This window comes from Helianthus annuus, chromosome 17, assembly GCF_002127325.2.
Source record: "Helianthus annuus cultivar XRQ/B chromosome 17, HanXRQr2.0-SUNRISE, whole genome shotgun sequence".
Lineage (NCBI taxonomy): Eukaryota > Viridiplantae > Streptophyta > Magnoliopsida > Asterales > Asteraceae > Helianthus > Helianthus annuus.
In genome coordinates, this window is record NC_035449.2 from 33,942,408 (window position 1) to 33,965,562 (window position 23,155).

The following is a 23,155-nucleotide window of genomic DNA, read 5'->3' on the forward strand; positions in this document are numbered from 1 at the left end:
TGTGGTATTATCCTCCACAACCTCCTCCTCCATGTGAGAATAATCTCTAATATCATCAGGTAATGGTGAGAGACGCTCTTCTATTTCTATCTTCATTTTTAACTTCTGACACTTGGAAACTAGGCAGCTGATTCGATCTTCATCAGAAAGGTTGGGTGCTAATAAATACTGCTCGAGTTTGGACAAACTCGCTTCCAAGGTAGCAAGCTTTTTCTCCTCCTCGGTCTGATAAGTATAGACACCCTCGGGCTCAGGATATTCCTCGGGATGATACTGTCGGTATCCCTGATACGGTGTTGAGATGTATGCATCCATCATTTTTTTATTCCAATACTCTGGATTTTCCAAATACACCGCGCACACATCCTCATCATAAGAAGTATGATAACGACCGCAACAGAAACATCGTCCATCCGTCCTTGGCTCATAATAAGTATCCTCGTCCCGATCCCATCCATCAGAGTAATAACCATCCTCCACCGTTGTATCATAATCATAAAAATATGGTGGAGGGGAAGGATTATCATAGCAAGGCATCGGTGGTTCTGCCAATTTCGCTCTTTCCCGTCTAAATCGGGCCTCGTGGCAACCGATACACGGGTGAAGTGGTTCCCTACACAAAATGCATCTAAGAGAGGTGCATAATATTGTAAGATCTGTCATCCTGCACAAACACAAAAACACAAGCACCACGCATAAATCTGAACAAAACAAAACAAAACAAAACTGACACTATTTTTGGATTTTTATTATTTTTTATTTTTTATTTTTATTTTTATTTTTTTAAACTAAAACTTAACACTAAACACTTTGCGCACGCCTCCCCGGCAACGGCGCCATTTTGATGTCTGTCGTTATGGACATGCAAAAACCGAAATAAACTAGTAGCTAGAGTAAGTCGGATATCGAACCAGAGGAGGATTGTGGAAAGTGTTATTATGCTAAGTATTAATTAACTACTGCTGAAAAGTAAAACTCAATTGATAGTTTGATTGTTTGATTAACTAGGAATTACAAAAATAAAAAGTTGTAAACAATGGGAGAGAACAATGGTTCCTCCGAATTTTGGAATTGCAGTTAACTTCAATTATATGTTTAATCGAACACTTACATAGACATAAGTTGACTAACCTAATCAACTAATTGTGATAACCAAAGACTAAGTACTCCGGTCAATACATAACGGGAGGTTATCTAGTGGTTACCAATCACAATTACCAACCCTAATCCCATAACAAATATATCCCAATTACTAGAACTCTCGGGAACTGAATGATCAAAGAATAAGGTTAAGCAAATGCAATCGATTACAATTAATTAACTAAATCATAAGTGAAAAGCATCGAATGCTTAGATCACTGAGTCAAACGATTGTCACCAAACACATAAATTCTGTTAACTTACAAAAACCCTCCATCCGGAGGAAACCATAAAACAACTAGCCACTCATGTTGGTGGGATGATCGTTGTAGGTTTGAACCATGGTTGATTGCATCCCTCCTGTCGGCGTGTATCCTGCCGTCAATGATGTTAATGATATATGATGTTTTTTTCTCTTCTTTACGTGAATGTGGGCCAATCAAATAATCCACAAGTCTCCTCTATGAATATGGCCCAAACCAAAAACAAATCCCCAAAGTCTACGTAAAATGATAACTACTTTTGGGCCTTGGTCTGCGTGAAATAAGGCTGCACCCAATTCTTCTCACATGTGCAGCCCACTATGATGATCTTGAAAAATAATAAATCCTCCACTCAAGCCCACATGTCCTTTCTTTTCACGTGAGTAGGCTGCCTTCCTTATCTGCATGAGATTGATGATGATAGGATGTGAATGATGTTGAAGATGTATTGAGTTTGTAAAAAGAAAACAATAATTATCTCCCCACTATCGATGCCTCCAATGTCTCGTGCTTGTTGACTGCCTTCCTAAAATTGTCCCATCAAGTCAGCATGTCTCGGCTGCTTTATGTTCAACCGTAGCTTACGCAAATAAACCATAAGCTACGAAGGAAACATTCTGTTTCTTTCTGATTCTTTTCTTTATTTCTTGGCCGTAGGTTACACATGTGACCGTAGGCTACATTTATTTGTTGTGACTCCACTAAAAGCTTGATTTCAACTTTCACTTAATTACTCATAAGCCTTTAGACTTTATTTCTTTGTGTTTCTTGCATATTATAGCTATCTCTTCGACCCAAACGACTTCGGTTAATGTATTTCACTTGATTATCATTCCCGGTTGTTCCGCTTCATCACTAAGCTCTCCAACTTTAACGAATTACGCCAATTAACCTGTAAACCACAAGAACTCGTAGTTAACACATTCGAGACGTATAATCACGTAAAACGCATTAAAACACATAATAAAATACACTTTAAGGAACGGGTTTCACACTCTCCATCACATCCCCACACTTAACATTGATTGTCCTCAAGCAACCATTACAAACATTAGTCACCTTATTAACAAATCACCATTAAATCCCTTACCGAATTAACAATTTAAGGTCCCAAGTCATACCCGTCCCATAGACTGACACAATCGAGGTTGACAATCTGACAGATAAATGATAGGCATTTAAAATAATTCAAGACTTGCCTTACTAAAACTAACATGCTTATAATACTACACACATGCCACACGCCCCTCACAATGATCACTCCTCTCGGTTTTATCAAGACTAGCGTGTAATGTGCTAGTGTATATTTCACTCAAAACCAAATATGCTACTTTGCAATCATAAGCTTGTATAGCAATCACACCTCCACTGTATCAATTAACGAAGCACATTTCAAAAGGACTTTTGGGTTTTGGGTTAAGGGTAAAGGTAGGGAAAGATTTTTTTTTTTTTTAGCTTTTTAGGTTTATTTGGCGAGCACAAATGAACATACCAAACCATGACAACTTATTCACAGAAACTACTAACTTTGGGTTATTTTTCGACCCAATTATTTAACACGAATCTAACAATGATTTTTTTCTTTTTTATTCTTTTCTCTTTTTTTTCTTTTTTTTTTCAACAAACATTTAACACACAATTGTCATTCATGGTTGGTAATCAAACGGGTCAAACAAGGTGTAACAAACGAAGGGTTTAAGGCTCAACATGGTTAACTAAGGTGGGTGGAATCAACAATCAACAAATAACACAACGAAGGAATCCTAATGCCTTTATCATTTATGTGAAAACGCTAAAGCACAGTCTCGGCACGTATTAAACCACACAAGTTCTAACGCAAAGCAACATATGGCCTACTCTCAGCAAATGAACAATTATTGCAACTTCATCCAACAACTAGTAGGCTCAAATATCTCACCGACTAGAAGGAATATGGGTTTCCGACACGTAGCATGTGTAATTCCTAAAGCATGTTACCTATAGTTAGGCATCTCTTTTTAATTCTTCTCTAAAACAACTGTCAGATATACTCTCATGAAACATAAAGGTACAACCATGACTAGGGATCTAAGTTAGTTTAATATCAGTAGGAACCCTTTAGCAATTGAAAATGTTGATTTTCATGTAGTTCAAGCATACTTGAGAAACAAAAATTTTCAAAAATTTTCAATTTTTAGCACAATTTCAACCCTTCAAGCATTTAAGATCAACAATCCTACCAACTCTCTCTCGAGTTACCGCATCCCCACACTTGGGATACATTGTCCCCAATGTATGGTGCAATTTATACTCTAGACTCGAGAGATACCACCTACAAACCATGAACGGCTAATAACTAGACGACTCGACACATAAAACCACTCCCAACACAAAAATTCACACCACCAATTGTACAAATAAAAATAAAAGAAAGGATAGAGAGACACATGAACCTGATAATTCAATCAGCAAGTGTCTGTAGCGGGGCGGCTGCGATGATCAGACAGGGCCGTAAACATCTCTTGGATTCTCTGATATCTCATCGGGGATGTTGCCAAACATCCCCACACTTGACTCATTGCATCCGCAAGAATTAAACGTAGTGACCTGCCAAAACAGAACCAACACCAAAACGAAACCAAACCAAAATACAATACAATACAATACTCTACATCCTCGGGCTGCCTCCCGAGAGCGCTAAGTTTAAAGGTCTTCAGCCAGACCGTACCTGATATGCGCTATGGTGGTCTCAGTGCACACTTACCCAAAACATTTCCATCGAATGCCCGGAAATTTACATGCCATCTCCATAGGTTTGTCAGTATAATTGGCATGTTCAGACTGCACCTGTGGGTTTCCCTAATCCACTTCACAAGATATACACCGATGTTATGTAGCTTCACCCTTCTCTTCTTCTTCCTCGAACCCTCTTCCCCACACTTATTAATTTGAATGATTGATATGGGGAGAGGTTCGGTACACACATTCATCTCATCAGACTGCTCCGCCTTCTCATCCTCACACACCATCTGATCCACTAGTGACTCTTCATCAGATAAAGGATTCATTGGTGTGGTATTATCCTCCACAACCTCCTCCTCCATGTGAGAATAATCTCTAATATCATCAGGTAATGGTGAGAGACGCTCTTCTATTTCTATCTTCATTTTTAACTTCTGACACTTGGAAACTAGGCAGCTGATTCGATCTTCATCAGAAAGGTTGGGTGCTAATAAATACTGCTCGAGTTTGGACAAACTCGCTTCCAAGGTAGCAAGCTTTTTCTCCTCCTCGGTCTGATAAGTATAGACACCCTCGGGCTCAGGATATTCCTCGGGATGATACTGTCGGTATCCCTGATACGGTGTTGAGATGTATGCATCCATCATTTTTTTATTCCAATACTCTGGATTTTCTAAATACACCGCGCACACATCCTCATCATAAGAAGTATGATAACGACCGCAACAGAAACATCGTCCATCCGTCCTTGGCTCATAATAAGTATCCTCGTCCCGATCCCATCCATCAGAGTAATAACCATCCTCCACCGTTGTATCATAATCATAAAAATATGGTGGAGGGGAAGGATTATCATAGCAAGGCATCGGTGGTTCTGCCAATTTCGCTCTTTCCCGTCTAAATCGGGCCTCGTGGCAACCGATACACGGGTGAAGTGGTTCCCTACACAAAATGCATCTAAGAGAGGTGCATAATATTGTAAGATCTGTCATCCTGCACAAACACAAAAACACAAGCACCACGCATAAATCTGAACAAAACAAAACAAAACAAAACTGACACTATTTTTGGATTTTTATTATTTTTTATTTTTTATTTTTTATTTTTATTTTTTATTTTTATTTTTATTTTTTTAAATTAAAACTTAACACTAAACACTTTGCGCACGCCTCCCCGGCAACGGCGCCATTTTGATGTCTGTCGTTATGGACATGCAAAAACCGAAAGAAACTAGTAGCTAGAGTAAGTCGGATATCGAACCAGAGGAGGATTGTGGAAAGTGTTATTATGCTAAGTATTAATTAACTACTGCTGAAAAGTAAAACTCATTTGATAGTTTGATTGTTTGATTAACTAGCGAATTACAAAAATAAAAAGTTGTAAACAATGGGAGAGAACAATGGTTCCTCCGAATTTTGGAATTGCAGTTAACTTCAATTATATGTTTAATCGAACACTTACATAGACATAAGTGGACTAACCTAATCAACTAATTGTGATAACCAAAGACTAAGTACTCCGGTCAATACATAACGGGAGGTTATCTAGTGGTTACCAATCACAATTACCAACCCTAATCCCATAACAAATATATCCCAATTACTAGAACTCTCGGGAACTGAATGATCAAAGAATAAGGTTAAGCAAATGCAATCGATTACAATTAATTAACTAAATCATAAGTGAAAAGCATCGAATGCTTAGATCACTGAGTCAAACGATTGTCACCAAACACATAAATTCTGTTAACTTACAAAAACCCTCCATCCGGAGGAAACCATAAAACAACTAGCCACTCATGTTGGTGGGATGATCGTTGTAGGTTTGAACCATGGTTGATTGCATCCCTCCTGTCGGCGTGTATCCTGCCGTCAATGATGTTAATGATATATGATGTTTTTTTTCTCTTCTTTACGTGAATGTGGGCCAATCAAATAATCCACAAGTCTCCTCTATGAATATGGCCCAAACCAAAAACAAATCCCCAAAGTCTACATAAAATGATAACTACTTTTGGGCCTTGGTCTGCGTGAAATAAGGCTGCACCCAATTCTTCTCACATGTGCAGCCCACTATGATGATCTTGAAAAATAATAAATCCTCCACTCAAGCCCACATGTCCTTTCTTTTCACGTGAGTAGGCTGCCTTCCTTATCTGCATGAGATTGATGATGATAGGATGTGAATGATGTTGAAGATGTATTGAGTTTGTAAAAAGAAAACAATAATTATCTCCCCACTATCGATGCCTCCAATGTCTCGTGCTTGTTGACTGCCTTCCTAAAATTGTCCCATCAAGTCAGCATGTCTCGGCTGCTTTATGTTCAACCGTAGCTTACGCAAATAAACCATAAGCTACGAAGGAAACATTCTGTTTCTTTCTGATTCTTTTCTTTATTTCTTGGCCGTAGGTTACACATGTGACCGTAGGCTACATTTATTTGTTGTGACTCCACTAAAAGCTTGATTTCAACTTTCACTTAATTACTCATAAGCCTTTAGACTTTATTTCTTTGTGTTTCTTGCATATTATAGCTATCTCTTCGACCCAAACGACTTCGGTTAATGTATTTCACTTGATTATCATTCCCGGTTGTTCCGCTTCATCACTAAGCTCTCCAACTTTAACGAATTACGCCAATTAACCTGTAAACCACAAGAACTCGTAGTTAACACATTCGAGACGTATAATCACGTAAAACGCATTAAAACACATAATAAAATACACTTTAAGGAACGGGTTTCACACTCTCCATCAGGGTGTAATTAAAGATATATTGGGACATTTTAATATAATAGGGTGTCGGAAAAAAATTATGAGGGTGTCGGTTTACGTTAGGGTTGTTATAATTATCCTGGAAAATGTCTTCGAGCGATGACCATGCTTCGATTGCGGTGGCGTTTGCTTTGAGAATAGTATGAAGCAAGTCATTTGAAATGGTACTATAGATCCATTGAATGACAATAGCATCTAACCGATGCCAGAAATTTACATCCTCCTGGGTTACGATTTTGGTTGTGGTGGTGGGCGCGGTTTCTTTGTCAGAGGGAGGAGCTTGTGGTGCAGAAACGGTGGGAGGGACAGCAGAAGCGTCGATGTGATCGAAGACCAAGAAGGCCTTGCAATGTATTTTAGACAACTCGGCCCAGGAGTTGTATTGACTGCTCTCCATTTCAAGGGTAAAAGGGACAAAGTTTCGGATATTTGTGATCATCAAAGCAGGGTGAGCTTTGTTTTCCATTGAAGGAATCGACATTGAGAGGAATGATGAGAGTATGAGGGCTAAGAAAGAAGGTGATTTAGAGGGGAATGGTGCTCAGAGAGAAAGGCTCTGATACCATGAGAATGTATGGTTTTCGATGATCTCATTCCTCTCAATGTGTTGACTTATATACATGAGTTATGGTGGCAGAGGGCGTGGCACTAACCCTTCTTCATATGGTCGTGGATACTCAACCCCAGGTTGTTCAAACCAAACTTAGACACCAACCTACACCTCTTCTCAAAACAACCAGTGGCCAAATTCACAACACCAAAGTCAAACTTCTTGGGCCTATCCACCCTGCCCCTACCCGTCCAGTCCATATCCATCATCCCGTACCCGCCCAACCCATCAAAACACAACAGGCCCGCAGACCGGCCAGGGCATCCTTGGCCCACCTCCTCAACAGAACCATGCTTATGCAACATCTGAGCTCTCCTATGCCCCGACCGACATCGAACAAGCGCTTCACGCAATGTCTCTCCATCAATCCGAGCCACAAGGACTTTTTGACACTGGTGCATCCTCACACATAACCAACAACTCAGGTAACTTATCATCTTATTTCAATAATGGCAATCTTAAAAACGTAATTGTCGGGGATGGTTCGAAACTACCAATCCTTGATATGGGGCATCAAACATTATCTCCACCTTACCCACCCCTAAAACTAAATAAAGTTCTTCATGTTCCTAATATTATAACCAACTTGATTTATGTTCGCAAATTAACTCGTGATAATAATGTTACGGTTGAATTTGATCCTTACGGTTTTGTTGTGAAGGATTACCGGACACGGACACCTATCCTCCGATGTGATAGCACCGGAGACTTGTACCCGCTTACTTTAAACTCTCTTCACCGAATAAAGAGTCCACTTGCCTTGCCAACCATTTCTCAAGACATTTGGCACCAACGCCTCGGCCACCCCGGGGCATCTATCTTTAAATTTTTACGTTCCAGTTTGACTTATATTTCTAATAAACCATCATCCAATGTTTGTTCTTCCTGTGTTATGGGAAAACATATTAAATTACCTTTTAATGAATCTTGCAATTTTACATACTTGCCATTTGACATATTGCACACAGATTTATGGACTTCTCCAATCCCTTCTTCCAGTGGACATAAATATTATCTACTATTTCTTGATGATAAAACCAACTTTCTGTGGACTTTTCCACTTGGGCACAAATCACAAGTGTGACAACCCGAACTTGCAAGGTTAGCATTGCTTAAATTCCACAATCGTTGGCGTGTGTCCTTACTTTTAATTGCTTTCATATCACGATCATGCAAGACTTAGTAGATTGTACGTGTGTTTCATTAAGGGTTATGTGTGCAAGTTATTATTCGTGAAACCGTCAAGTGAGTCTTATTGCACGCGTGTCTCGTTAAATGTTAGAGTGAGATGATGTAGTGGGCCTCATAAATCACACCTGGGCCGGAGCCCAGCTTCTTTTATGAATAGCACATGGAATGGGCCGGATATGGTTTGGGCCTGGTTTACTTGTTAAATACTGTTTGGACTCGGCATTCTCTGTTTGGGCCGGTTGGGTAATAGAGGTCGGTTAAGGGGACTAGAAGAATATAGATATATGCATTGCACGTAACTAAATCACCTATACCGCATGAACTCAATCAAAACAAACCCTACTTCCTCTCTCAAACTTGCGGTCGGCAGTAAACCCTACCCCTCACCATTGATTCTCTGATCGCACGAACTCAGTAGATACCCCCCCCCCCCTCTCGTGAGATATCATCCCATTAATCAAAATCTTGGTTAGTAAATCTATACCATGTTAATTGTTATTCGATTGTTCTTTATGTGTTTAACCATGATCGACTTGTGATGTTAAGTGTCTGTATACCTTGTTTAGGTGAACTAGATTAGCAAGTTGTGTAATTAAACCTTGCATGTTTGATGACTGAATAACAATGCACGAAAATCAGGGTGTATTGTTGTCGGCCATTGGAAATTGAGAAATCGGTGTTACCAGAATGTATCACATGGATAATTGACAAGCCCAAGACTTGATGGTGAAGTTAATACTTTGACAGGCCATCATGTGCTTTTGATAGATCCATTAGTCAACATATAAGTTAGCGGCCCAATAAGTGTCAGCCCACTGAAGGAATCGGTCCAGTGTGATCTTTTGGATGATCTATAATTATCGGCCATCATCAGGTTGCATATGTTAGGAATTGGTATGTGTGCCATGTGATTAGTTGTTAACTGTGTTGTCATGTGCATAGGTTTAGGTAGGGCCGATGATTTGCTAGACCACACACACATCCACTAATAATAATTTGATAGTTGTGAATCTATACATGAAGTAATTGGTAACATGCAAACATTACTTGGGCCTTACATATTCTTTTTGGTCGCATGGTGTAAAAATTGAATAGTGGGCTGCAATATTGGTCTTGTTATGGAAGGGTATTGATGTGTGCGAGGTGTTATATATTTTTGATGTATATTTTAAGCCCTTTTACACTTTTTAGCCAAGTTTTAAATTTATAAAACACGATATATACTAACACTAGACACACATATGGGCAAGTGCACCCATCGTGGACGTAGTATAGTGTTGGTAAGATACCGAGGTCGTCCAAGGACACAAGAGCTTTTAGTACCGGTTTATCCTCAACGTCTAATCAAATCAAAAAGTTAGAAAAATGTTTTAAACTAGAAAAATAAAAACTAACTAAATGCTGAAAAATAAAAATAAAATAAAAACAGATAGACAAGATGAATCACTTGGATCCGACTCGTGTATTAGTATAACCTTTGATTATTTTCGCACTTTTGCACTTGTTTAAGAGATTATCTTAGTTATTGTAGTAGGCCCCTCTTTTGAAGACGACGTTACCCTCAACCCAGTAGTTTGAGTCAGCAAGGATACAATCCTAAAGGGTTGGATTATTGGAAGATAATGAATTAAGTTATTAATGCAAATTATGGTAGGCCCCGCTTTTGGCGGTGACGTTACCCTCGGTTAAGTAGTCTGAGTCAGCAGGGATACAGTCCTAAATAGCCGGGTTATAGTATTAATAGTAGTTAACTTATGAGGGGGTCAAAGAGTTTGGATCCCCGCCATCCAATACCTATGGGCATTGAAGGAGATCCTACTAAATTTGACCCAGGTCCCTTGCAGGACCTCTAAAGGCTGAACAAGGGCAAGACCCTTACCAAACCGTTCCCTTAACCCCCGACCAGGTAGCCAACATACCTCCATATAGACCGTGGAGATATGAATGGTGAAAATCTTTTATTTTATATAGAGAGTAAAATAATGCCAAGACACCACGGACAAACGATAAGGAAAGATCACCTTCAACATAAGTAACTAGTTATTAAAGTCATTAATACAAAACCGAATAAAAAGTGCAAAAGATTAAAAATAAAAAGTATTATACTAAACACTTGTCTTCACCAAGTGATGTAAGAGACTTAGGCAAACATGGCCTTGATTGTCAAGAACTCTTACTATCAATCTTGGATTCCGAGACGACTCACACACTCTACGATGGACAATGGATGATGGTGGTGGATGATGGTGTTATGGTGGTGGTGGGTGGTGGATGAAGTGTGAGAGAGGTGGTGTGCCAAGGGATGAGTTGGAATGAAACCAAGCACTCCTATTTATAGGCTGAACAGAAGGCTGGGCACGGCCCCGTGTCCGCTGGACACGCCCCCGTGCCCGTCTGATACTCTCTCTCTTCATTAATTGTAATTCGCAATTACAATTAATGCGCCTGCTGTACTTTCGTCACGCCCCCGTGCTCACTGGACACGGCCCCGTGGCGGGCAATAGAAGCTTCTACAGGTTTGTCTTTTCTGCTGCTTCTTGGGCACGGCCCCGTGCTGGCTGAGCACGGGGCGTGTTCAGTCTTCTGTTTTCTCTTCTTTGCTTGGGAGGATGCCGTTGAGGGTTCGGGCAATCTACTTTTGTTCCTTTTCTTGTATTTATGCTAGAATTAGCTTTCTTTTTGCTTCTTTTGTGTATTTGAGCTCATTTCATCCTGAAAATACAAAAGGAAGACAAAAACACTCTTTTTCCAACATTAGTACTTAAAAAGGGTTTGTTTTATGCCTCATTTGATGTAATTTATATGTTGCATTTTACACACATCAGGTATTAAGCAGGTTCACATATTATGTTATTATTGTAATTGTTATGTTTAGTGGGTTGTATTAACTAGGCCGGGTGATAGGTGGATGGTGAGAACTAAATGTTAGTACATGTAACAAGTTGCGATGTATGCTATGGTTAAATGTGTTACATGATCACTTATTGCTTGTTGCATGACGTTAAGTGTATATATTTCATGTGTGCAACTTGTGACGAAATACGTGTTTAGACGTGAATACTAAACTGATTGTTACTGGTAAACCATGATAGGACGTATTTAATCAACTGTTAAACAAGTAACATAATCTACCGAGCAATCAAAGGTGAGTTCACTACTTTGAGCATGTGTCCCGGTGGTTGGGACAGTCAATGGGTATCCCGGGGAGGGATAAATCTTTTGGGTAAAACTGGGATGTTGGATAAAGAGGACTTTTTGCCAAGCAATCAATCCTCCTCCTTTTTAACTTTATACCTTTGTAAATATCAAGAGGACTTTTTGGGCGAAGGGTTAGGTTTGGGCTAAAGGTGGGTGGTTGGGTTAGTGGTTAGTAAAAGGGCGAAAAGCGTAAAAGCGTCGGTTTTTCGTAAAACACTTTGTTCTTAGTGATTTTTTTTTATTTTTGAAGTATTTCTCCAAACAAGCTTTTGTTCTCATAGCTTTGTTTGTTTTTAACTTCATCAATTTTTTTTTTGATCACACAAAAGAACGAGCTTGCGAAAAACCGAGCTTGTTACTAAAATAAAGGGTGAAAATTAAAAAGGGTTTTTGGTGGGTGAAAAGGGTTTAGGGTAAAGAAACGAAAGGTTTAGGCTCAAAGGGGTTAACTAGGGGGATTTTGGGTAGGTGGTAGAAAAAAATGAAAAATAATAGTGTGGAAAGAAAAATGGTTAGTCCTAATGCCTCCATCATTTACTTACTTGGGTTTAAGTTGGTAAGGACCGGGAATGAATCGTCGTGGCAAGTTCTAGAGTTGTAAGAACCAAGCGGCTATTCACACAAGAAACGAAAAATGAGCATTTAGTCTAAGGATGTAAATTTGTATGCTCAATAAAGGCTCAAAACTCACTTTTGTGGGAATGGGTTTTTAATGTGATCAAGTATATATAATCAAATTTTTAACTAGACTTGTTATGCCATTTCATAATTTTCTTATGTTGGTTCTTGTTATCACGACGCTCTCGGTTGTAAAATTTGTAAAAATATAACCTTATTAATCTTAGGATTCCTAACTTAAACTTTAGACAAGTAAAAAAAATGAAAAATTTTGAAAAAATTTGGGGTGTTTAGCGGTTTCAATAGAGTTTTGTGTAAGGCTTGTTGTTAGAACTTGCAAAATTTCAAGGTGTTAGCTTCCCCCCCACACTTAAATTAGACATTGTCCTCAATGTGTCCCAAAAATAAATTTTTAGGTTGACTGGATGTGTAATGTGGTGTTAAAAAGCAAAGATTTATGTTACTGGCAGTGCGGACACGGCCCCGTGTCCGCTGGACACGACCCCGTGGTGAACTGCCAGTATCGAAAACTTACAGAAGGTGAACATGGGGGCGTGTTGGTTAGACACGGCCCCGTGTCTGGCAAATATTTGCAGGTCAGTAACCAAACAGCAGGTCTGGGAGGTGAACACAGGGGCGTGTCGGCTGGACATGTCCCCGTGTGGACAGTCTGTAAGCCTGAAAAACAGGTTTCTTCTCCCGGTTTCTCCATTTTGGGCCTGTAAGTGCTAAGGTGTCACACCCCAACCGATGGCGGAATCATCGGGGTGCGGCACTGAGCGAAACAGATTGTTCAGAAGTTTCCACAACAACTATCATACAATTCAGTTATATAACACGTCCCATACCGTGTCCCAAATAATAACAAGTTATCATAGAAATCAACTAAACAATATGGGAACTGTTCCGACAACTCAAATTCTTAATTATTACAGACCGAATTAAATATTGTTTTAAGACTTCTAGACGGCTAACTGTAGATCTTACTGACTACAGGTGCCAGTACAAGATCTACAGAGAATTATGGCCCTGGAGCAGGTATGTGGACACTGTCCTAAGGTCACAGGCTCCTAGAAGCTTATTATTGCCTCGCTTCCCTAGCACGCTAGTAGCTTAAACACCTGTCACATACGTTAAAATAAAAGTCAATACATATAATGTAAAGGTGAGTACACAAGTTTGATATAGCATATAAAGTTCGAAAAGTTTACGCATAACCACGCACGTACACAAGGGCAAACGATGCATGTAAATTATCAACATGGGACCATCGATACCAACGACTTCGAGTTGACTGTCCGAGACAGTTCGCAATACATGATTACCACTGTAATCCATGCAAGTAATTGTCCTTAGCAACCCCCGTGTGAACGGGTGCTGAGTCCAAACTATAGTACTACGTTGCTAAAGCAGGCAGATAGCACTCCACGTGTAAACATAATAAACAGCAATCATTTAGTCAAGTAATACATGCAAGTAGGTTAGCGTTCAAATAGTTGTGTCGTTTGTGAATTTGATAGATTACGTATGTAACACCCAAAAGTGCTGAAAGCAAAAAGGGATCGAGTATACTCACAGTGGTTGGTTGTGGATTGAGAGGAGCACTGAGAATAGGTTAGCCTGAATAGTTCGATAACAATACCATGAGTAATGCGGAAAAAGTGAGCAGTGGAACTGGATCGGATAGACCATTCGATCGGACGGCTGTTCGATCGAGTGGGCTGTTCGATTGGGTTAAAGTCCGTTCGAACGTCCCGTTCGATCGGCCGGCTGGCTCGATCGGCTGGTTCTTTCAAGTGGATTGTTCCTTCCTTTGATGTGAAGGATGTGTTTGTGTATGATGGTTTGTATTTTTGAAGTTTTTGCAGCATTACCTTTCAAGTTGGCCGATCGAACAGTCCGTTCGATCGGTTGGTCCAACCGATCGGTTAGCATTGCACACTTGGTAAGTTGTCACTCGATCGGGTGGCATGCTCGATCGGGTGACATTCCAATGTTTCGAAAAGGTTCAGCGTTGAAGTGTAGTATCTCATGATTCGATGAGTAATGTTTACAATCGAGTGGCTCGATCGATCGAACAGAACCCTGTCAATACTACACCTCATGAGTTTGTGGGCCCAGATGCTAGTCGATCGATTAGCCTAGTCGATCGGCTGGCGTAGTCGTTCGGTTGGGCTGTTCGTTCGAATAGCCTAACCGTTCGGCCAGCTTCTGACCTGGTTAGTCCGTCACCTAGCACTTGGTTATTTCCCGTTATTTTATTGATATTTTAGAGATAGTTGGACCACAAGTTGAAACATAAAAACCTCAGCCTTTACTTTACTCACTGACTCGGCTGGAATCACCCAAGCTCGGTCAGGGAGCGTTCAAGGACCTAAGTTTAACGTTTAACTCGTAATCGGTAATCTCGTGGTGAAGTCCGAATCTTGAACCATGTGTTTGTTTAGAATGATTTATAGGTCGGTTCAAGCTTCGTTTTCGCCGGTTTGAGTGTAAAAGAGTTGAAAGATAGATGGAAACCCGTCTTTCAATCCTTTTCCACCGTGAAATGTTAAGATCTTTGGTAGATTTTAGGTTGTTCATGTGGAAATCGGTTAGATCTAAGTTATTCATGGTGGAATGATGCCAAACTTAGTGTTCTTGAAGAACACCATGATGACATCACCCAAGAACACCTAGATCTTGGTGATTTCACGGTTGGAATTCAGATTTTGAAAGATAGAAAGATGGAGAATCGATTAAGGATCAAAAACGTACAAAGATTGGAGTAAAATACTTACAGGTTTGAGAGAAATCTGAGAAATGGCGAGAATAGAAGGCTGGTCGGTCAGAGCTTTTCCAAAAGTGGAAAGCTTGACAAGGACAACCCTATTTATAGGCTTCCAAAAGTGGAAAGGGTTGGCTGATCGAACAGCATCCCTGATCGAGCGGCTGCCCGATCGAACAGCCTGTTCGATCGGCTAGCCTGTTCGATCAGGTTGCCCTGTTCGATCGGCTTGCCTGGTTTTGAGTGTTTCGCGACGATTTTTGATATTTCGATTTCGATAGATTGAGGAGTAGAGTAGGATAGAGTTTCTATTCAAATTACTTTCAGTCCCAACTACTATATCTAACATACAAGCATCCTTACAACCTCTTTTCAAAGTCGGTTTCGATTGAGTTTGATTATCCTTCGATTCTTGATTGATTTTGATTGATTCACCACACACTTTAACATAAAGTAAGCATGCACAAGTAACACGTAAGGCACACACACACGTATAAAAGCATTAAAATTATCCACACTTGAGTTCGATGATTGATTTGATTAGCTTGATTATTGATTGACTAGCTTTATTGCATTGTTACTTCCTATCATTCACAGTCGGTCGTTGATTCACAGTTCGATTATCGGCCGATTAGTTTGATTATACAACACTTACTCCAAATAATATGAAAATCAAAATGAAACTAAAATGAAATTAATCTTTATTGATCTTTAATTCCAATAACAGTCAACTCTTGACTTTGACTTTTGGGAAAACACGGGGTGTTACAGTCTCCCCTCCTTTAGGGAATTTCGTCCCGAAATTAGGCCGAGAACCGTACATCGCCGTGTAATTTTACCAATTTGATGCTTCAGATCTATCTGAACAACTGCGGGTACTTGGCCTTCATGTCACTTTCGAGTTCCCAAGTGAACTCCGCGCCTCGTTTGCCTTCCCATCGTACTTTTACAATAGGAATGCGAGAGCGTCTGAGTTGCTTGGTCTGTCGGTCCATGATTTCGACAGGCTTTTCCACGAAGTGTAGCGTCTCATTGACCTGAAGATCGTCGAGTGGTATTATTGCGTCGTGGTCGGCTACGCATTTTCGAAGGTTTGAAATATGGAAAGTCGGGTGGACATTGCTGAGTTCTTCCGGTAATTCGAGTTTGTAGGCAACTTTACCGATCCTTTCCAGAATTTTAAAAGGTCCAACAAATCGAGGCGCAAGTTTCCCTCTTTTGCCGAATCGGACTACTCCCTTCCAAGGTGATACCTTTAGGAGTACGTAGTCGCCAACTGCAAATTCGCGGGGCTTGCGTCGTTTATCGGCGTACATCTTTTGTCTGTCCCGGGCCTTCACCAAGTTCTCCCTTATCTGGTGGATCTTGTCAGTCGTTTCTTGCAGAATCTCGGGCCCAGTCAATTGTGAATGACCGACCTCGTGCCATACAATAGGCGAGCGACATCTCCTACCATACAAGGCTTCGAAAGGTGCCATTTCGATGCTGGAGTGATAGCTATCATTGTACGAAAATTCGACCAACGGTAGGTGTTTGCTCCAACTACCACCAAAATCGATAACACACGCACGGAGCATGTCTTCAATAGTACGAATCGTTCTTTCAGTCTGCCCGTCGGTTTGCGGGTGGAATGCGGTACTCAAATTCAGCGTCGTACCAAGAGCTGCTTGAAAAGTTTCCCACAATCTCGATGTAAACCGAGCATCGCGATCAGAAATGATGTCTCGAGGCGTACCATGATTCTTAATGATCTCGTCGGTGTAGATTTGGGCTAACTTGGCCACCTTATAGTCTTCTCGTATTGGCAGAAAGTGGGCTGATTTGGTTAGACGGTCGACTATAACCCAAATACTGTCGTGACCTGATGGCGTGGTCGGAAGCTTAGTTATGAAATCCATAGCTATGCTTTCCCACTTCCATACGGGTATCGGCGGTTGTTCGAGTAAGCCTGAAGGTCTTTGGTGTTCAGCCTTGACTCTTGCACAAGTTAAACAGCTACCAACATATAGAGCAATATCCCTTTTCATCCCAGGCCACCAGTACTTGTAGCGAAGGTCCTGGTACATTTTGTCCGCACCGGGATGAATGGAATATCGGGATTTGTGGGCTTCGTTCATGATGATCTTTCGCAAATCTGTCCTCCTCGGAACCCAGATTCGGTCCAGATAATAGAATATCCCGTTGGCTTTGCTCACGAGCTGAGTTCCATCGTGATAGATTCGTTCTTTCTTCAACGTACGCTCGTTAAAGCAAGCGTGTTGTGCTTCGCGGATGAGAGCTTCGAGGTTATACTGAGCCTGGATGTTTCGAACACCTATCACGTAATTCTTTCTGCTGAGGGCGTCTGCAACTACATTCGCCTTGCCTGGGTGATAACGGATCTCACAGTCGTAATCGTTGAGAAGTTCTACCCATCGGCGTTGACGCATATTGAGTTCTCTCTGGTTAAAGATATGTTGTAGGCTCTTGTGATCGGTGAAGATCGTACACCTTGTACCATACAGGTAGTGTCGCCAAATCTTTAAGGCAAAGACAACTGCGCCTAGCTCAAGGTCATGGGTTGTGTAGTTCTTCTCGTGGATTTTGAGCTGTCGAGATGCGTAAGCTATAACCTTGTCTCGTTGCATGAGAACACAGCCAAGTCCAAGGTTTGAAGCATCACAATAGACAACGAAGTCATCGCTTCCGTCCGGCAGTGTAAGAACTGGTGCATGGCACAGCATGTGTTTGAGGGTTTGGAAGGCAGTCTCCTGCGCGGTCCCCCACACAAAAGGCTTGTCTTTATGAGTAAGGGAGGTAAGCGGTACAGCAATCTTTGAGAACCCTTCGATGAATCGCCGGTAGTAACCAGCTAATCCGAGAAAAGAGCGAACTTCTGACGGATTCTTTGGCGTAACCCATCCCTTGACTGCCTCAATCTTTGCAGGATCAACGTGTATACCCCGACTATTCACAATGTGACCCAGAAATTGAACCTCCTCCAACCAGAACTCACACTTGGAGAACTTGGCGTAGAGTTGGTTTCCCTGAAGCAACTCGAGAACCAATCGCAAATGCTGCGCATGTTCGGCCCTCGATCTGGAATAGATCAGGACATCGTCGATAAATACAATGACGAAACGGTCTAAGAACGGTTTACACACGCGATTCATCAGATCCATAAAGACCGCGGGTGCGTTGGTCAAACCAAAAGGCATGACAACAAATTCGTAGTGGCCGTACCGGGTTCGAAAAGCGGTTTTGGGTATGTCTTCCTCTTGAATCCGTAACTGATGGTAGCCTGAACGTAGATCAATCTTGGAGAAACACTGAGCACCTTGTAATTGGTCAAACAGATCATCGATTCTTGGTAAGGGGTATCGGTTCTTGATGGTCAGCTTGTTCAATTCCCGGTAATCGATGCACATTCGGAACGACCCGTCCTTCTTTTTGACGAAAAGGACTGGTGCGCCCCATGGAGAAGTGCTCGGGCGAATGAAGCCTTTTTCAAGTAACTCTTGGAGTTGGTTTGAGAGTTCTCGCATCTCAGATGGAGCGAGTCGATACGGAGCTTTGGCCACTGGGTTGGCTCCTGGAATAAGGTCGATTCGAAAGTCGATATCACGACTTGGAGGTAATCCAGGAAGATCATCAGGGAATACCTGAGGAAATTCTCGGACAACAGGAACATCCTTGACTTCAACTTTCCTTTTCTTGTCCGTCTCTGCTACAACAATGTTGGCCAAGAAGGCTCGATATTCCTTGCGGAGATATTTGCGAGCTTGAAGACATGACATGAGCTTGAGGTCTTTTGCAGTAGTTTCACCATAAACACATAGAATATCACCACTAGCTAGCACAAAACGAATCATCTTATCGGAACACACAACTTCAGCATGGTTTTCACGAAGAAAGTCCATGCCTACTATGACATCGAAACTTCCGAGCTGCATTGGAATGAGATTAATCGGGAATATATGATTGTTGAGCTCGAGAGTACAATCACGGAGCACAGAGTTGACAGCAATGGTTCTTCCGGTAGCGACTTCCACTTCGAAGGGTGACGAAAGATAAGAGCGCTTACGTCTAAGAAGCTTCTCAAGTTCAAATGACACAAAGCAGTTATCGGCTCCAGTATCAAACAAACATGATGCATATATACCATTCACAAGGAACGTACCATTGACCACGTTGTTGTCAGCTTGAGCCTGGCGTGCGTTGATGTTGAAAGTTCTGGCGTGAGCGGCTTGTTGTTGAGGCTGCTGTTGTTGTTGCTGGGGTTGTTGAGCTTCTTGTTTCACCACTCTGTTCGGGCACCGGTTTGCGAAGTGGTTAGGGTCACCACATACAAAGCAGGTCCGAATATTGTTTGCCGGGGCCTGTGCAGCTTGAGGAGCTTGAGGAGCTTGAGGAGCAGGTAGCAGGGCTTGGTTAACAGCGGCTTGAGCTTGCGTTTGACGAGGACCATAGCGGCAATTCGCAGTGAAATGCCCGTGAACGTTGCAGTGGGCACAGAAACGGCAGGCCACACCCACCGGGTGATGATAAGAACATATAGCACAGAGTGGGTGGGGGCCGGTGTACGCACGCTTAGCCGGCGGCGCATTGATCACTGGCGCAGTGCGCTGTGGTTGCTGCTGTTGTGGCGGTACTGACTGAAGAGGAGCAGCATTGGTTGCGGCGGCGCAACTCTTGTTCTTCCTTTTTCTTCTCGAGGACTTGGAGGCTTGAGCAGTAGGGTTGTCGGTTGATGCGGTAGTAACTTGATGCAACGACTTGGATGGCTTATCCCAGACACCAGCCTTAACTCGCTTGTCATTAATCTCGGCAGCGAGTAGGTAGGTTTCCTCGATTGATGCGGGTTTGGCGGCGAACACAAAATCTGCAACACAATCCGGAAGAGCACGGATGTATTTCTTGATGGTCATCTCGGGAGTCTTGACCTGGTCTGGACAGATAATGCTCAGTTGTTTGAAACGGGCGGTGAGACCAGCGTTGTCGCCCTCCTTCTGCTTGATGGTCCAGAACTCATCCTCCAACTTTTGGCGTTCGTGGGGAGGACAGAACTCGTCCAGCATGATAGCCTTCAGTTCCTCCCACGTCAGCTCGTAGGCAGCGTCGTTCCCGCGCTTATTCCTTTCGGCTGTCCACCAGTCCAATGCCCGCGACTGGAAGACACCGGTAGCATTGAGAGTTCGAAGATGATCCGGGCATCCGCTTTGACGAAGGGTAACTTCCACAGAGTCAAACCAGTGAAATAAGCCTGTAGGGCCCTCTTCACCGGTGAACTCCTTCGGTCCACACGCCTTAAATTGCTTGAAACTGAACGGAGCTTTGCTGGATTCAGTGAGGGTTCGGGATTCTTCTGACGACTTGCTGGTGTTTTCGTACACCTCGCTGACAGCTTTCGCTACAGACCTTGAGATGAGCTTGGCGAGACGTCGGTCTCTCTTTTCCTGACGGGAAAGGTTTTGGCGAGTTCTTGATGATGACGACATGGTCTGCAATAGACATCGCCATAGGGCTCAACATAACGAATTCGAATCTCACTCGTCTTATCTTACTAAAGCTTAGAATCACGTCGCATCTCACGTCACGTAACACATATGAACACATAAGCACATAATCATAGAGGCACATAAGCACAGAAGCAATTTAGAGCACATAAGCAATTAAGCAAATAGAGTACTTAATTTTCTAAACACGTACGCACTTTTATCACAGAGGCTGTCAGAAAACAGAAACCTATAACCACAAGTCGAGTGTCGTTCGTTTTGCATATCGGATAGCATCACATTGTATCGTCTAACTTAGTCGTATAGCGTAGCATAGCACACTGGTTTCGTTTAGATCACATCAACAGGGGTTTGAATCGAGGTAGGATAGCAACAAAAGTCACGCAGATTGATAACAAATGGAGCAATCAACGAATCTTAAAACACGTAAACAGGTAAATCATATAAAATCAACGAAGCAACACTCAAAATCGGAAAATGGATTGTCTGCGGCTACTAGACTTTGACTAACCATGGCAACTTAACTATTCACAGTTGACTTGTCGTCACTTTCGACTCTAGGGAACATGTTTCTGCCTCGATTCGTGGGCGTTATGCATGCGCATTCTAGGCCATACTCGTGAGTTCAGGTCGTTGGAGTCCGTCAATTGCCTTGGCGAGATAAAATAAAGTCGGAATAGCTGCCAAGGTTAGGGTTTCACCCCTAGCTCAGCAATTTCTTCCTTGTTTTAAGAAAATTTAGAGGAAAGTTTTTCATCAAATTACGGGTTTCAGCCCTGATTTGGTATAATTCTCCCCCGTTTGTTGATAGAAAATCGCACAAAATAATTGGCAAAAATTTGTAATTTAGGCAGGAATTCGCGGGTTTCACTCCTAATCCCGTCCAAATTACGAAATTTGGCTCGGAGTTCGGATGTAATGATAGAATAGAAGGAAACAACATAAAATAAGCACATAAACTTGGTCTCTTGGTTCCTAGCTATAGTCTAGGTCTCTAAGACAGCGATCCGGACTAGATCGTGTCTAACCTAATTCCCTATAGTTATGGCTCTGATACCAATCTGTCACACCCCAACCGATGGCGGAATCATCGGGGTGCGGCACTGAGCGAAACAGATTGTTCAGAAGTTTCCACAACAACTATCATACAATTCAGTTATATAACACGTCCCATACCGTGTCCCAAATAATAACAAGTTATCATAGAAATCAACTAAACAATATGGGAACTGTTCCGACAACTCAAATTCTTAATTATTACAGACCGAATTAAATATTGTTTTAAGACTTCTAGACGGCTAACTGTAGATCTTACTGACTACAGGTGCCAGTACAAGATCTACAGAGAATTATGGCCCTGGAGCAGGTATGTGGACACTGTCCTAAGGTCACAGGCTCCTAGAAGCTTATTATTGCCTCGCTTCCCTAGCACGCTAGTAGCTTAAACACCTGTCACATACGTTAAAATAAAAGTCAATACATATAATGTAAAGGTGAGTACACAAGTTTGATATAGCATATAAAGTTCGAAAAGTTTACGCATAACCACGCACGTACACAAGGGCAAACGATGCATGTAAATTATCAACATGGGACCATCGATACCAACGACTTCGAGTTGACTGTCCGAGACAGTTCGCAATACATGATTACCACTGTAATCCATGCAAGTAATTGTCCTTAGCAACCCCTGTGTGAACGGGTGCTGAGTCCAAACTATAGTACTACGTTGCTAAAGCAGGCAGATAGCACTCCACGTGTAAACATAATAAACAGCAATCATTTAGTCAAGTAATACATGCAAGTAGGTTAGCGTTCAAATAGTTGTGTCGTTTGTGAATTTGATAGATTACGTATGTAACACCCAAAAGTGCTGAAAGCAAAAAGGGATCGAGTATACTCACAGTGGTTGGTTGTGGATTGAGAGGAGCACTGAGAATAGGTTAGCCTGAATAGTTCGATAACAATACCATGAGTAATGCGGAAAAAGTGAGCAGTGGAACTGGATCGGATAGACCATTCGATCGGACGGCTGTTCGATCGAGTGGGCTGTTCGATTGGGTTAAAGTCCGTTCGAACGTCCCGTTCGATCGGCCGGCTGGCTCGATCGGCTGGTTCTTTCAAGTGGATTGTTCCTTCCTTTGATGTGAAGGATGTGTTTGTGTATGATGGTTTGTATTTTTGAAGTTTTTGCAGCATTACCTTTCAAGTTGGCCGATCGAACAGTCCGTTCGATCGGTTGGTCCAACCGATCGGTTAGCATTGCACACTTGGTAAGTTGTCACTCGATCGGGTGGCATGCTCGATCGGGTGACATTCCAATGTTTCGAAAAGGTTCAGCGTTGAAGTGTAGTATCTCATGATTCGATGAGTAAT